Below are 16,442 nucleotides of genomic sequence, written 5' to 3' on the forward strand. Positions count from 1 at the left end.
TAGGTGGATCACTGACCCTTGTGGCTGTACAGCTCACAACATGATGTATGGCCTGGACCCCAGGTAATCTCTCTCCTCTCCATAACTGTGGGACCCACCACTAAAATAGTGTGTAAAAACCCCTAAATGGCATGTGGGGACAATACCCTGACCAAGGGTCAAACCCCTGTGCAAGCCCCAATGAGATTCAGCTTGCTGCAATCTTTAGGCGATGCAGAAAAGCCCCAGAGACATCGCCCAGTGAGTAAAATAGCATATTTATGGGATTTAAATTGTGGGGACCACCCAAGAGGAACACAGGCACCCTCCATAGGTAGAGGGAAGTCTAAGGGACCACCTCATACCCTTGGTTCACTGTGGACCCCAGAATCAGTTTTAAAACTCATTTTCAATATAGGCCTTAATAGCCAAACAGGCCCTAGTCATGGGTTGGCCTATAAATAGGTATGCCTTGGGCTCATTTAGAGCCCTTAGCACTATTGGAACCGTGAGGGGAGAAAGAAGAAAAGAAGCGAAAGAAGAGAGAAAGAAGAGAGAAAGAAGAGAGAGGAAGAGGAAGGAAGAAAGGAAGGAAGGAAGGGGGGGAGCTGCTCTCAGCACCTAGGCCAGATTTTCGTGGCATCCAAGCACATCTCAGGTATAAACACATATATATATATACCTATTGCCTCCATCTTGTCTCTGTGTTTTACTCGATTTCTACTCTTGAGCAGCCCAAAATAGCTGGGAAGTGCTAGGAATGGCTCCAGATCTGCCACGCAAGCATAGAGCATGGGAGATCTGTGATTTTTATTAAATTTCATATAGCTGAAATGCTGTTCTTGAAGCCGAAATCTGGCTGTGCATGGCTGCACTGCCCAGATGCACTTTTGGTTAGCTGTTTGGAACCCTGGATGCAAGCTATGGCTATACAGACCTAGCCCTAGGAAATTACAGCCATGAACCACCATATTACATCTGTTTCTAGCCATGCATGTGGCTGAAAGTGAGATTCATGCTTAAAGAAAACCCTGTGATACTATTCACTGGGCTGTCTAGGCAGCCTCTGGCAGCCAAGTGGTGGGCCCAATGGAGAATCCACTTGGACCAAAAGGTAGATCACCCCAGGGGCCACCTTATGCCCTAACATGCACGGGGATCAGATTTGAGCACTGCCTATGAAGACCAACCTTGGAATCTCAGCCCTTTGTCAATTTGCAGACTCTGGGCAATGCATCCAACACCCAGAGCCATTGCCCAGTGAGTGAAACACTACTGTTTTCACATTTTGACTTGGGGGACCTCACCCAATGGCCAAGGAACTGTGTGGGAAGGTGGGAAATGACCTAAATGGCCTTCCCCACATCTGTCCTTATAAGGGAAATGCTTGGGAACCGAAGTGGGCCCCGTAGGTGATGTGAACTCTGCCTGTGCTTGGTCTTGCAGCACTGCCAAGCTGAGGACAGCACAGTGAGCCTATTATGACCTAGGGTCAGGTACTAACACTGAGAATGACCATTTTACCCCTAGACCACCATCTCTGGATGATGCATCGGGACATGGGCCTAAGGCCCAGTGCAAGGCCCAGAGAGTTCCAAGTGAGAACCAACTGAACACTGGGTCAACCCAGTAAGCTTAGGTTAACCCTAGGACTACCAGGGACAGATTGGAAACTTAACATGATAACTTCTGATTTATATTTAGGATTTGATCCTGCGCTCAAGGTCTATAATCAGACTGCTGTTGGAACTGAATTTGCAACCAAGTTCCTAGAACCAAACCCATGTGAGTGAAATATTATCATATGTGTACATGTAACTGTGATGCTATGCTGGCTATTAAATTTAAATCATAAATCTTGTGTTATTTGAATTCTGTACAATTATTCAAAATATTACACGTTGATTGTCTGTTGATCAACACCGTGAATCTTATATGATGATTGTGAATGTTAGACTAGATGTCGTAGTAGGCTTGGAAATGAGGCCTGTGGTAGCCCGTAGAATGGGATGTGGTTGCCACCACCTAACTCATACAATGCCATATAGACATGGGGTTAGAGTTTCATCACCCATGCTACGCACCCTTGCCAACAGGGGTTAAGGTGTTGGATGCCTATGTTTGCACCGGAATGGTGAATATGAGCTATATGCCAGGCTATAAGCCAGAAAAGAATGGAAATGAGAAATGTGATGGATTACCCTACAGGTTAATCACAGAGGGTTGGTCGGGCTGACATTGGTGAACGAATGCGGGAGCTGACTGGTCCTCTCCGACAACTCAATGGGTGTATCGCGGGAAGGGGTAATCAAGCCCGTACCAGGGATACATGTATTGGGGATTGTAGTAGCACAGACCTGACTTAGGTGTAATGCTAGGTGGCTAATAAATAATCTGGACTTGCATATCATGTAGGATCATGGGGATTGTGGTTGCACGTGCATGCATGATGATATGTTTTGCTCACGAGTTCAGTGGGGGCTCACACTCTATTATATATGTTTTTCTTAGATGATTTTGCAGATCGATGCCGTTGTGGCATGGAGGCTCATTACGAGGAAGAGAGCCCTGGTTATTGTGATGATATTGGTGTGGACCCCGACGAAGGTCTTGCTGATGATGCATGCATTCTCGGTGGTCATTGATGAAGACCGTTGAAGAGTGCACTTGATGCTTTTTGCCTTGGGGACTCCTTTTTGTTTTGTTTAGGAGTTTATCCCCGTTCTGTTTGTGGTTCTGCTATAGTTTTCTTTCTTTTCCTTTTGGGGTTGAGTTAGCTCACCCTGTATATATTTATGTATGTATTTTCTTTGGTTTTGTTCTTGTCAGTCTTACCTTTCAGTTTGTGGGTAGTTTGGGAAATGTATCAGAACAATCTTATGTATGTATATATTATCATCATTTTCCGTATCACTATGCTTCCTCTTTGTTATCCTAAATGTAGTTATCTACAGCACTCTGATCTTACCCATAGTAATGTGATGAATGTGGTCCCATGAATGTAAGAACTGCTTCTAGATCTGTGGGATTTGGCGGATTGCCGTTACGCAATTTGGGTCACCCACCTAATCCTCCCAGGGGGTGGTTTGGGGTGTGACATTGCCTAGCGTGGCTGCACCACAGCGCTCAACGATGCCCAACATAGCTGCACCATAGCGCATAGGGCTACACAACGTGGCTGCACCAGAGCGCACAAGTCTGCCTAGCATGGCTACACCACAGCGCATAATGATGCCCAACATAGCTGCACCACAGCACATAGGGCTGCACAAAATGGCTGCACCACATTGCACAAATCTGCCTAGCGTGGCTGCACCACAGCGCACAATGATGCCCAACATAGCTGTACCATAGCGCATAGGGCTGCACAACATGGCTGCACCACAGCGCATAGGGCTACACAACATGGCTACACTATAGCGCATAGGACTGCACAACATGGCTGCACCACAGTGCACAACGATGCCCAACATAGCTGCACCATAGCACATAAGGCTGCACAACGTGGCTGCACCACAGCGCACGAGGCTGCCATGGGTGGCTACACTATCGCGCCAAAGGTGCACAACATGGGACCAATGTGCCTTTGGATGATTTTCTCATGTGCCATGGCTTTATTATGCACACATGGTGCCCTCATGCATGCACCATGTGCAGCGCTTGGGTGTCCATCCGTGCCACCCAACCAAGGTAGCCACCCCCCCCCCCTCAAGGTAGCTCTTATGCTTTTTGCACTTTTCCAGAAAGAGACATGACCCCCCCGAAAAGTCATACTGGGCTATTTCTTGAGCTTCAAACATCACATGGTTATGAAAATTGGTAGGAAATTAGAGAAAATTCAAAAGAATATTTTAAAAAGAATTTCATTAATTTATCATTTGTACTTATTTTTTTATTAATATTTTAGTATTAAAAAATTGAAAAATTCAAAAAATCGTGAAACATCTAATAAGTTGAATTTTTTCACAAAACCAATTTCAGATGACTTAGCTAAATGCATAAGAATGTATTGGCAAGAGATTGGATCACTTCAAATTTGTTTACTATTTTTTCTAATTTTTTTTTTTAAAAGATCATAAAAAATTCATTGATAAGTCATATTGGTCTGTTTCTTGAGCTACAAACATCACATGGTTATGAAAATTGGTAGGAAATTAGAGAAAATTCAAAGGAGCATTTAGAAAAAAAATATTTATTAATTTATCATTTATATTTATTTTTTTATTAATTTTTTTGTATTAAAAATTTTAAAAATTGTGAAAAATCCATTTTGTTGAATTTTTTCACAAAACCAACTTCAGATGGCTTAGATAAATGCATAGAATGTCTTGGCAAGAGATTGGATCACTTCAACTTCGTTTACTATGTTTTACAATTATTTATTGAAAAGATCATAAAATATTCATCGATACTAATAATGCACCTTTTAAGTGCCTAAAATTTACAAAAATACATACTGTGTCCATCAAATAAATGATTACAACCATTTTGCAAACCAAAGGGATGTTTTGCATGAAGGGAATATAGGATCCATATTACGTTGTGCGGGCATGGCCACAATGTGCAACGGCCAGCATGCACATGTGTGCATCATGACCCAGCCCAAAGGCTCAAGATAGGCATGGGTGGGCAGTAACATAACCTCTTTTGCATATGAAGCATTGCAAATTGTGTGGCTGCAGTGCCAACCATGCTGAGGCAGTGCAGCCATGCTAGGCAGCCACGTGCGAGGAAGTGCAACCATGCTTGGCATGCCATATGCGCTAGTGCAAGCCATACTGGGCAGCCCTGTGTGAGACAGCCAACCATGCTGGGCAGCCCTGTGCGAGGCAGCCAGCCATGCTGGGCAGCCCTGTGCGAGGCAACCAGCCATGCTGGGCAGCCCTGTGCGAGGCAGCCACCCATGCTGGGCAGCCCTGTGCGAGGCAGCCAGCCATGTTGGGTAGCCTTGTACGAGGCATGTAGCCATGCTGGGCAGCCCTGTGAGAGGCAGCCAGCCATGCTGGGCAGCCTTGTGCGAGGCAGCCAGCCACGCTGGGCAGCCTTTTGTGAGGCAGTGCCAGCCATGCTAGGCAGCCTTGTGCGAGGCAGTGCCAGCCATGCTGGACAGCCTTGTGCGAGGCAGTGCCAGCCATGCTGGACAGCCTTGTGCGAGGCAGTGCCAGCCGTGCTGGGCAGCCGTGTGCGAGGCAGCCAGCCATGCTGGGCAGCCTTGTGTGAGGCAACGCTAGCCATGCTGAGCTGCATTATGCACAGTGTGCCTGCCAGGCTCGGCAGTGCCTGCCATGCTAGGCAACCTTGTGCTCGGCGTGCCTGCCATGCTGGGCAGCACCCATGGTCATGAACAGGCACACAGTATGGTACCACAGCATAGGCATGAACAGGCACACATGTCCACAGATAGGAACACAGTAGTAGTAGGGCACCACAGCTTGGGCATTTAATTAAATTTTTGCACCACACTTGGGGGCTCACGCTCTTGGTCTACAACTCTGTGGCACCACACCTGGATCACAACCTGGGCACATAGGCACCATACTATGGGACGTAGGTACAGCTTGGGGAATCCACCTGGGCACATTGGCACACAAACAAGTCACTGACTGCAGTCGTTTGTGTGTGTGCATGGCTAGTGCAGTAGCACAGCCTCAGGCAGGTATAGGATAGAGATGTAAAAAGGTTGGGGAGGGGAAGGGGGAGGGATGAATCGATGCGACACGGGGCTAAATCTCAATGGATCATGGCAGCAAGGCCACTCTGCCACTTACAATACCTCGTCGCGTATTTAAGTCGTCTGCAAAGGATTCTACCCATCGCCTGACAGGAATTATGCTTCAAGGCGGCCCCATGCAACACATTCATCGCAGGGGCTTGGCCAACGTGTAGGCCAACGACACGTGCCTTTCAGAGCTGGAAGGCCCCTACTATGGGTCAGCAAATGGGGGATGGGCACATGCGACACTTCTTTAGCCTGGATTCTGACTTAGAGGCATTCAGTCATAATCCGGCACACGGTAGCTTCGCGGCACTGGCTTTTCAACCAAGCACGATGACCAATTGTGTGAATCAATGGTTCCTCTTGTACTAGGTTGAATTACTATCATGACACTGTCATCAGCAGGATAAAACTAACCTGTCTCACGACGGCCTAAACCCAGCTCACGTTCCCTATTGGTGGGTGAACAATCCAACAGTTGGTGAATTTTGCTTCGTAATGATAGGAAGAGCTAACATCGAAGGATCAAAAAGCAACGTCGCTATAAACGCTTGGCTGCCACAAGCCAGTTATCCCTGTGGTAATTTTTTTGACACCTCTAGCTTCAAATTCTGAAGGTCTAAAGGATCGATAGGCCACACTTTCACGATTCGTATTCGTACTGGAAATCAGAATCAAATGAGCTTTTACCCTTTTGTTCCACACGAGATTTCTATTCTCGTTGAGCTCATCTTAGGACACCTGCGTTAGCTTTTAACAGATGTGCCACCCCAGCCAAACTCCCCACCTGACAATGTCCTCCGCCTGAATTAGCCTACCGAGGCAGGCCTTAGGTCCAAAAGGAGGGGCGTAGCCCTGCCTCTGACTCACGGAGTAAGTAAAATAACGTTAAAAGTAGTGATTTTTCACTTTTTCCCAAAGGCTCCCACTTTTCCTACACCTCTCAAGTCATTTCACAAAGTCGGACTAGAGTCAAGCTCAACAGGGTCTTCTTTCCCCGCTGATTTTGCCAAGCCCGTTCCCTTGACTGTGGTTTCGCTGGATAGTAGACAGGGATAGTGGGAATGTCGTTAATCCATTCATGCGCATCACTAATTAGATGATGAGGCATTTGGTTACCTTAAGAGAGTCATAGTTACTCCTGCCGTTTACCCGCGCTTGGTTGAATTTTTTGACTTTGACATTCAGAGCACTGGGCAGAAATCACATTGCGTGAGCATCCGCAGCGACCATCGCAATGCTTTATTTTAATTAAACAGTCAGATTCCCCATGTCCATACCAGTTCTGAGTCGACTGTTTGACGCCTGGGGAAGGCCCCCGAGGCGGCCAATCCCAATCAGTCCCTCGGTCTGCACGAGGTGACCCGCTCTCACCTCGAAAGCAGCTTGAGCAGTCCACCGACAACCGATGGGTTCAAGACTGGGACCCCCGTGCCCAGCCCTTAGAGCCAATCCTTTTCCCGAGGTTACGGATCCATTTTGCCAACTTCCCTTGCCTACATTGTCCCATCGACCAGAGGGTGTTCACCTTGGAGACCTGATGCGGTTATGAGTACGACCAAGCATGGTTGGCACTCAGTCCTCTGAATTTTCAAGGACCACCTTTGGCACACCGGACACCATGCGACGTGCGATGCTCTTCCAGCCGCTGGACCCTACCTCCAGTTGAGCCGTTTCCAGGGTGGGCAGGCTGTTAAACAAAAAAGATAACTCTTCCCGAGGCCCCCACCGATGTCTCCAGACTTCCTAACGTTGTCGTAGCCGCCACGTCCCGGTTCCAGAATTTTAACTCGATTCCCTTTCGGAGCACACGTGCGTACATGCTCTCTGACAGGCTTCCCCCGTCCCTTAGGATCGACTAACCCATGTGCAAGTGTCGTTCACATGGAACCTTTCCCCTCTTTGGCCTTCAAAGTTCTCATTTGAATATTTGTTACTACCTCTAAGATTTGTACCGACGGTCGCTCCACCCGGGCTCACACCCTAGGTTTTACAGCGACCGCCGTGCCCTCCTACTCATCGAGGCCTGGCAGTTGCCCCGAAGGTCGAGTATAGGTTGCGTGCTTCAGCGCCATCCATTTTTTAGGCTAGTTGATTCAGCAAGTGAGTTGTTACACACTCCTTAGCGGATTTTGACTTCCATGACCACCATCCTACTGTCTTAATCGACTAACACCCTTTATGGGTTTTAGGTTAGCGCATAATCCGGCACCGTAACCCAGCTTTCGGTTCATCCCACATCGCCAGTTCTGCTTACCAAAAATGGCCCACTTGGAGCTCTTTATTTTTTGGCACGGCTCAACGAAGCAGCCACACCGTCCTACCTATTTAAAGTTTGAGAATAGGTCAAGGGCGTTATGCCCCCGATGCCTCTAATCATTGGCTTTACCCGATAGAACTCGTCCGCGGGCTCTAACTATCCTGAGGGAAACTTCGGAGGGAACCAGCTACTAGATGGTTCGATTAGTCTTTCGTCCCTATACCCAAGTCAGACGAAAGATTTGCACGTCAGTATCGTTGTGGGCCTCCACCAGAGTTTCCTCTAGCTTCACCCCGCTCTGGCATAGTTCACCATCTTTCGGGTCTCGACAGGTATACTCTCACTTGAACCCTTCTCAGAAGATCAAGGTCGATCGGCGGTGCAACCCACAGGGGGATCCCACCAGTCAGCTTCCTTGCACCTTATGGGTTAATCGCCCGTTGACTCGCACACATGTCAGACTCCTTGGTCCTTGTTTCAAGACGGGTCGAAGGGGGAGCCCGACAGGCCGATGTTTGGAGCATGCAGTTGCCTAGTGGCACGCCATGAAGGTGCACACTACCTACCACGATAGTGGCGACGATGTCTCCATCGGTATAGCGCGACAACCCGGGCTTGAGGCACTGCCACAATCCGCATTGGTCCATGCCTCGAGTCGAGCGGCAAACCAGCTGTACACCATTCCACATCCGACTGAGGCGCATCGCCAGCCCCCATCTGCTTCCCTCTCGACAATTTCAAGCACTCTTTGACTCTCTTTTCAAAGTCCTTTTCATCGTTCCCTCACGGTACTTGTTCATTATCGATCTCTCGCCCATATGTAGCCTCGGACAGAATTTACCGCTCAATTGGGGCTGCATTCCCAAACAACCTGACTCGACGACAGCGCCTCGTGGTGCGACAAGGTCCAGGAAGAATGGGGTTCTCACCCTCTCCGGTGCCCCCTTCCAGGGGACTTAGGCAGGGTCCACCGCTGAGGATGCTACTACAAACTACAATTCAGACTACGAGGCTGTCCGATTCTCAAGCTGGGCTCTTCTCGGTTTGATCGCTATTACTAGGGGAATCCTCGTAAGTTTCTTCTCCTTTGTTTATTGATATGCTTAAACTCAGCGAGTAGCCCCGCCTAACCTGGGGTCGCGATCGAAGCGTGTCACGAGACAATGCCTTTTTGGGGGTTACTAGAACCCAACGTAGGTAGAATGCACACGACGTCTGGACTAAATGGCAAAGTGGCTTCAACCACCACTCATCGTGACGCTCACCACACAGGTGGCTCTTTCCTTTGGGTAAACCGTACTCCAAAATGGGGCACGGGGGGCCAAACTCCACACCGTACTCGGCCACCACAAAGGCAACAGAGGATGTACGATGCATTGCATGATGCCCAGGTAGGCATGCCCTCAGCCTGATGGCCTAGGGTGCAACTTGCGTTCAAAGACTCGATGGTTCACAAGATTCTGCAATTCACACCAAGTATCGCATTTTGTAACATTCTTCATCGATGCAAGAGCTGAGATATCCGTTGTCGAGAGTCATTCATGAGATTCGGATTCTAGACGACACACATCACACCAAAGGTACGATGGCACGCCAATTCCGTTGTGAATTTCCTGGCACCAACCGCATCGATTGTTGTGTTTGGGTCAATGCCACGGATACCCGTGGACCGACCTTACAACGATCAAGGAGGAGGGGGCTCACACCCCCCCCCCCACACCCTTCCCTCTTGATCATATGATGCAACATGTTCACGGGTCTATCTGCTGAGCAGGTATCAACAATGATCCTTTCGCAGGCTCACCTACGAAAACCTTGTTACGACTTCTCCTTCCTCTAAATGGTAAGGTTTAGTGGACTTCTCGCAATGTCGCAGTGTTTTGAATACTTCATCGGACCATTCAATCAGTAGGAGCGACGGGCGCTATGTACAAAGGGTAGGGATGTAGTCAACGCGAGCTGATGACTCGCGCTTACTAGGAATTCCTCTTTGAAGACCAACAATTGCAATGATCTATCCTCATCATGATGAAATTTTCAAAGATTACCCAGGCCTATCAGCCAAGGCTATAGACTCGTTGAATACATCAGTGTAGCGCGCGTGCGGCCCAGAACATCTAAGGGCATCACAAACCTGTTATTGCCTCAAACTTCCGTGGCCTAAATGGCCATAGTCTCTCTAAGAAGCTGGTCGTGCAGGGTACCTCCACATAGCGAGTTAGCAGGCTGAGGTCTCGTTCGTTAATAGAATTAACCAGACAAATCGCTCCACCAACTAAGAATGGCCATGCACCACCACCCATAGAATCAAGAAAGAGCTCTCAGTCTATCAATCCTTACTATGTCTAGACCTGGTAAGTTTCCCTGTGTTGAGTCAAATTAAGCCGTAGGCTCCACTCCTGGTAGTGCCCTTTCGTCAATTCCTTTAAGTTTCAGCCTTGCGACTATATTCCCCCCGGAACCCAAAAACTTTGATTTCTCATAAGGTACCAATGGAGTCCTAAAAGCAACATCCGCCGATCCCTGGTCGGCATCGTTTATTGAAAAAGAAAATTCTGATATGCTGCTGCCTTGGCCGAAATCTGGCTGTGCATGGTTACACTGCCCAGATTCCCTTCTGGTTGATGGAATTAAGCCCAGACTGCAAGCCAGGGCTGCAGAGACCAAACCCTAGGTGGTTACAGCCCTAAAGCCCTGCTAAACATCCATATCCAGCCTTGCATGTGGCTGAATCCAAGATTTCATGTTTGATAAAACCCTAAACACTATTCACCTGGGTTGCTTGGTCAGCCAGATCCAGTCTGATGGTGGATATGTCAGGCGATCAGCCTTGGGCAAATGGTAGACCACCACAAGGGCTACCTAACCACCCCAACATGCAGAGGATCCATCAAGCCCTTGGCCCTGCAAAGCCCAGCCTAGGGAACTCAACCCTGCTGTCGATTGCACGCACTGGGCGATGCAGCAAGGCCTAGAGACATCGCCCAGTGATGGAATCTTTCAGAAATAAAGGGGCAGATCTGTAATTTCCTGATGGCCTTGACCCTTGGGCACTGTGGGATATGGGAAATGACAAAAATGCCCTTCCCCCACATCTGTTCATAAGCGAAAAATATTTTGGAACCCTAAGTGGGCCCTGCATGTGACTGTGCACTGCTGTGTTTGATTCTACATCACTGACCTAAAGAGGACAGTAGTGTAATCATGTAATAGACTATTGTGGGACCATGTTCTGACCTAGTGGCAGGTACTGGTATTACAAATGACCAATTTACCCTTGTGCCCTAGCACTGGCCCATGCATCAAAACATGACCTAAGGCCCGGTGTAAGGCTCAGTGATTCCAAGAGTGCACCAATTGAACTCTAGGTCAACCTAGTAAGATTAGAGTAACCCTAGGACTTCTAATGACAGACTGATAACTTAACATGACAACTTATGATCTACATCTAGGACTTGATCCTGTGCTCGAGGACATCAACCAGACAACTGCTGGAACAGAAATTATGACTGAGTACCTAGAGCCAAGTACTGGTGAGTGAATAATACTATCGTATGTGTAAATGTAATTATGATCTGATGTCGGCTATTAATAATTGAATCATGAATGTTGTGTTATTTACTTATAATTCAAGTTACTCAAATCACTGCATAATGTCTGTGGATCAACATTGTGAATTCTATATGACAATTGTGATTGCTTGACTAGATGCCGTACTCGGCTTGGAAATGGGGCCTATGGTAGCTCGTATTATGGGGTACGGTTGACTCCATTGGACTCATACGATGACATATAGACATGGGGCAAGAGTTTCATCACCTGTGCCATGAACCCTTGCCAGTAGGGGTTAAGGTGCTAGATGCCTGTGGGGACAATTATCAGGGAGTGAAAAAAAGAAAGAATAAAAGAACACTGGAATGGTGCAAGAGGGAAGAAACGATTGTCCCCCTGGATAATCACAGAGGGATGGTCGGGCCGACCTTGGTGAACGAATGCGGGGGCTGACCAGTCTTCTCCGATAACTCAATGGGTGTATCGTGGGAAGGGGTTAGAAGCCCGCACCAGGGATACATGTATTGGGGATTGTAGTGGCAAGACCAGAATTAGTTGTAATGATAGGTGGTTAATAGTAAAATCTGGACTTGCATATCATGTAGATCATGTGAAATGTGAATTGTGATTGCATGTGCATGCATGATTGATGTTATTTTCTCACGAGCTCGGTGGGGCTCACACTCTGTTATATGTTGCTCTCTTCTTAGATGATCCTGCAGGTGGATGCCATTATGGCATGGTGGGCTATTTCGAGGAGGAGAGTTTTGGTGGTTATGACGATGTTGGTGTGGACCCCGACAGAGGTCATACCGATCCTGCATACGTTCTCGGTGGTCATTGCGGATGAAGACCATTGAAGCGTGCATGTGATGTTTTGACTGGGAACTCCTTTTGGGTTTTCTAGAGTATCCCCGTTCTGACTTGGTTGTGTATTTTTTATTTTGTTTTTCTGTTGGGGCTGAGGATGCTCGCCCTGTATGTATATTTTCATATGTACTTATCAGCTTTTGTTTCTTTGCTGTGGGTTGTGTGTGTCCAGGAGATGTACCAAACAAAACTTTATATTGCAATTCAACAAGTACATAAACTGAAGGCAAAGAAAGAAAAAGTACATAAGCATAAGAAAATAATAGTAGTCAAAACCATGTAGCCAAAGTGTCTGGATGATGCTCAGAGCTTCTCTGTAGGAGGTAAATCATCTGTACGAGGCCGAGGCGGGCGCGCATCAACTCGAAAGTAGCAGTCCCAAAAATCCAATCTCTGCTCTACAGCACCCACTCTTCTGCCTAAGGAAGTGAAGCCCTGGTCTACCCTAGATCCCAGGTCTGACATCTATGTGCCAAGGCTCTGAAGCTATGCCATCACCTGAGCCCAATCTGGAGGCCCTGGAACCTATGAACTGGTGGCATCGGTCGTCTCGTAAGCAGGTAAGTCTATAAACTGTGTGTCAAAACCCTCGAGATCAGTTGGACCTAACCCCTACTCCTCTGTGTACATGCCCTGAGTGTCTACTCCAATGCTGCCCTACCCCTCTCCAATCTGACCCTCATCATGTGCATCACCACCCTGGAGCTCACCCTCTGGCACTCCCATCTGCTCCTCATCCTCTACTGGATCTTCACCAGGCACTTTCATCTTCAAAATAGAGGTTTTATCTATAGGCCTAGATCGGACCCTGTCAATGTACTCCCCCTCTAACGAAACCCCAAAGTATCGAAAGACCAATGAAAGGAACTTCCCATAAGGAAGGTTACCATCGGCTAGCTTTCGCGCGTGGTAAAGCATCACCTGGAGTAATAAATATGGGAGGTTGATGACTGGACCACCCTGACCAGCACTCAACAGGCAGTAAGTGATATACGCCCACATTATAGATATGCTGCCCTTGTTTCCACCCTTAGGGTAAATATTGTAGGTTACACACCTACTAATCACCCTAGCACTGGGCTTGTAGGTAGTCTCAGACTTGGGAGTGTCCCCTGAACCTGTCAAAGCCCTGAACACAATCCTCCTAGTCTCCAAAGAGAACATATCGAAAATGTCCATACGGGGTTGGTAATAAACCCTATCACCTGTGTCAGGTAAACCCAGGATCTCTGCCAATAGGGTAGTGGTCAGCCTGATATCCACTCCCTTCACCCTACTCTCCACCCCGAACTCCTGGGCACTAGAAGGCCCTAGGTTACAATAAAAGTATCGAACCAAGTTGGGATAATAAGGCTCGGTAGGAGATAACATCGATGCCCAGCCTAGGGCATTAAACTTGGCAAAGAGGCCATATTGGTGGAAGTCCTCTACTCGCACCACCCGATTCACTATCTTCACGAAAATGATAATTTTCCACTCCTTAGCGTACTCATACCTGGAGAAAAGATGGTGGTCGAAATCAGGTTCCTCTGAAGATGAATCCTCCCTAAGAGATGGAGGAGGAATCTCAGAGTAGGAAGAATCCTCAGACTCAACCCGTAGCCTCTTTTGGGCTACTAATTTATGTGTAGTACGCCTACTAATGGATATTCTCTATAAAAGAGAAAGAAACCCCATGGTTAGGACTAGCAATTTGGTGAAAATCAAAACCAAAACAAGAGGGAAGTGAATAGAGATATGTAAAAGACAAGTTTGACCTAGGAAGCTTACCAGTGAGCGTATGTCATCGTAAATAGCCCGAGGAATCGATGAGAAATAGTGTGGAAGTGGGCCCCTTACCCTTCAAGAACTTTTCCCTAAGGTTTGGAGAAGTTTTGAATAGAATAGGGAACAAATGGGGCCCTCTCGGACTTAAAACCCTGCTCCTCGATTCTCTGGGCGATGTGGCAATGCCCAGAGACATCGCCCAGTGATGGAATATTACAGGAAAACCAGAATTTTCACATGGAAACCCTATTTTTGGGCAAAATAACCTCATAAGACTTTAAAGTAAGGACTTTTACAAAAAAAAAGATTTTTTTTTATCATTAAATAAATAAAAATATTAAAATATATTACATAATAGGAAATTGACAACTTAAGGACTTAGGTTACATAAGCTCAAGAAGGCAAATTTCACAAATAGGGACTAAGGGAAAAGAACCTATATGGCTAGGTTTTAGGCAAGTGTGTGTTATATATTAATGTGCATAATTATATACAATATATGTATATATATATATATAAATATAATATATGGTATGTATTATGCGTATACATTATGCTTGTCTACTGTAATGTATGAACCGATTGAATTGTTGTGATGCAAACTGAACATAGCTACATAGGTATGTTGTGTTACGTGCGTAGTACGTATGGGAAGCGTAGACCTCATCCAAACCTAGGCCTAGGATAACTGAGAACAGGACCTAATAGGGCTCCTAGCCAATCGAAGATGTAGACGCTAAGGTACCTCGAGCCAACCCAAGAATTTGTTATGTTGGTGTTATGGTTATTTAAGTTTCCAATAGTTGTGTACTTAATTCTTTCAATTATGTCCTAATGCTTAGAACCATGTTGCGTGACAGGACCAGTGAGTCGACTGAGGTGGTGACCCCAGCATCATGCTTTATATTAGACATTTACGAGAGAGACTTGCACGGATATGGTTAGTGTTACCCCGGGCTGAGAGTCGGCTGGACTTTTACTTGGCTATTGCAGCAATTAGTGGACCCGAGGACCGAGAGCATTTTCTGAGTCTAGCTGGAGAGGTGATAGCTGACATAGAATTTCTACTAGCACTAGAGTTTGAGACCGGGAAGAAGCTGGAGATGTTTGCAAGCTAGATCAGGTAATTAATTAAAAGTCTTCATTTAAAAATCTGAAATTTTTTTTTTGCCATGCATAACATACTGACTCATAAAACACATAAGAAAGAGAAACATAAGGTATTTAATAAGACACAACACCTAACAAACCAAGATAATGAAATCTAATAATCCACCTTACTGGCATGACTCATGATACTCGTTGGAACAATGGACTGGATTAGTATCTGTTAGTTAGGGGACAACTGCTAATCCGCAAAGATAAATTGGAATATTGACATCGCTCCTCTTTTCAGAGAAGCAACAATGGTCAACACTAGAAGTTCTCGTGGAGGTCGTAAGGGTAAACAACCTAGAATTGTTCCGGAGGTTGAACTGCCCAACAAAACTGAGGCTCAAAACTCTGACGCATCGGCTGCTTCATCAGGAGCACCAGCAGTTGCACAAGCTACTGCAGCAGCACCTCAGCCAAGTGTGGCAGCCGGTGACGTGACTGCGTTCATGACCACGATGATGCGAACCATGCAACAACAACAAGAGTTGTTTGGTCAAATGTCTACACAATTTGCAACTATGATGCACGAACGTGCTACACCACCACCACCTAATCGACCCGTACTGTTTCCACCACCTGTGCCTCAACACTTAACGAAAAATTCTACTGCCAAGGTTATGGAAAGGTTTAAGAAACTCCAACCGCCTGCATTTTCTAAAATGACATCAGAGGCAATGTAGCAAGAGCGATGGATCAGTGCCCTAGAAAAGGCATTTGAAGTACTCGAGTGCACTGACGCGCAAAAGATTATTTATGCAGGTTATCAGTTGCAAAATGAAGCCGAAGCTCGGTGGAAAGCCACGAGGCCTAATTTGGAAGCTACTCACCCGAACCCCACATGGGAACAGTTTAAAGAAGTTTTTTTCAAGAACTACTTTCCCGCAAGTTTCAAGGATAGAAAGGAAGCAGAATTCATTGCACTTGTGCAAGGGAACAAGTCGGCACTAGATTACCAACAGCGGTTCGAAGATCAGCTCCACTTTACTCCTGAGCACTTAAAAGGGGAAGTTAGTAAGGCCAAGAAATTTGAGAAGGGACTCAAAACTGAGATTGGATCAGTTTTGTCAATCATGGATATTCGGGATTATGCTCAAATGGTTGATAAGGCAAAGACAATGGAGGATAGATTCAAGAAAAAGAAAA

At 46.6% G+C, this 16,442-nt stretch overlaps 2 non-coding genes across 2 annotated transcripts; both read right to left on the reverse strand.

The window, feature by feature from the left end:
- Positions 1-5,681: 5,681 nt before the first annotated feature.
- On the reverse strand, positions 5,682-9,095 carry LOC122653342. Its single transcript, XR_006331774.1, has one exon. It is a non-coding gene; the product is annotated as a 28S ribosomal RNA (ribosomal RNA).
- Positions 9,096-9,336: 241 nt separating this feature from the next.
- Positions 9,337-9,492, reverse strand: LOC122653349. The gene has a single exon (XR_006331781.1). It is a non-coding gene; the product is annotated as a 5.8S ribosomal RNA (ribosomal RNA).
- Between the last annotated feature and the right edge of the window lie 6,950 nt (positions 9,493-16,442).

The sequence above is a fragment of the Telopea speciosissima genome, chromosome 2 (genome assembly GCF_018873765.1).
Source record: "Telopea speciosissima isolate NSW1024214 ecotype Mountain lineage chromosome 2, Tspe_v1, whole genome shotgun sequence".
In the NCBI taxonomy this organism is placed as follows: domain Eukaryota; kingdom Viridiplantae; phylum Streptophyta; class Magnoliopsida; order Proteales; family Proteaceae; genus Telopea; species Telopea speciosissima.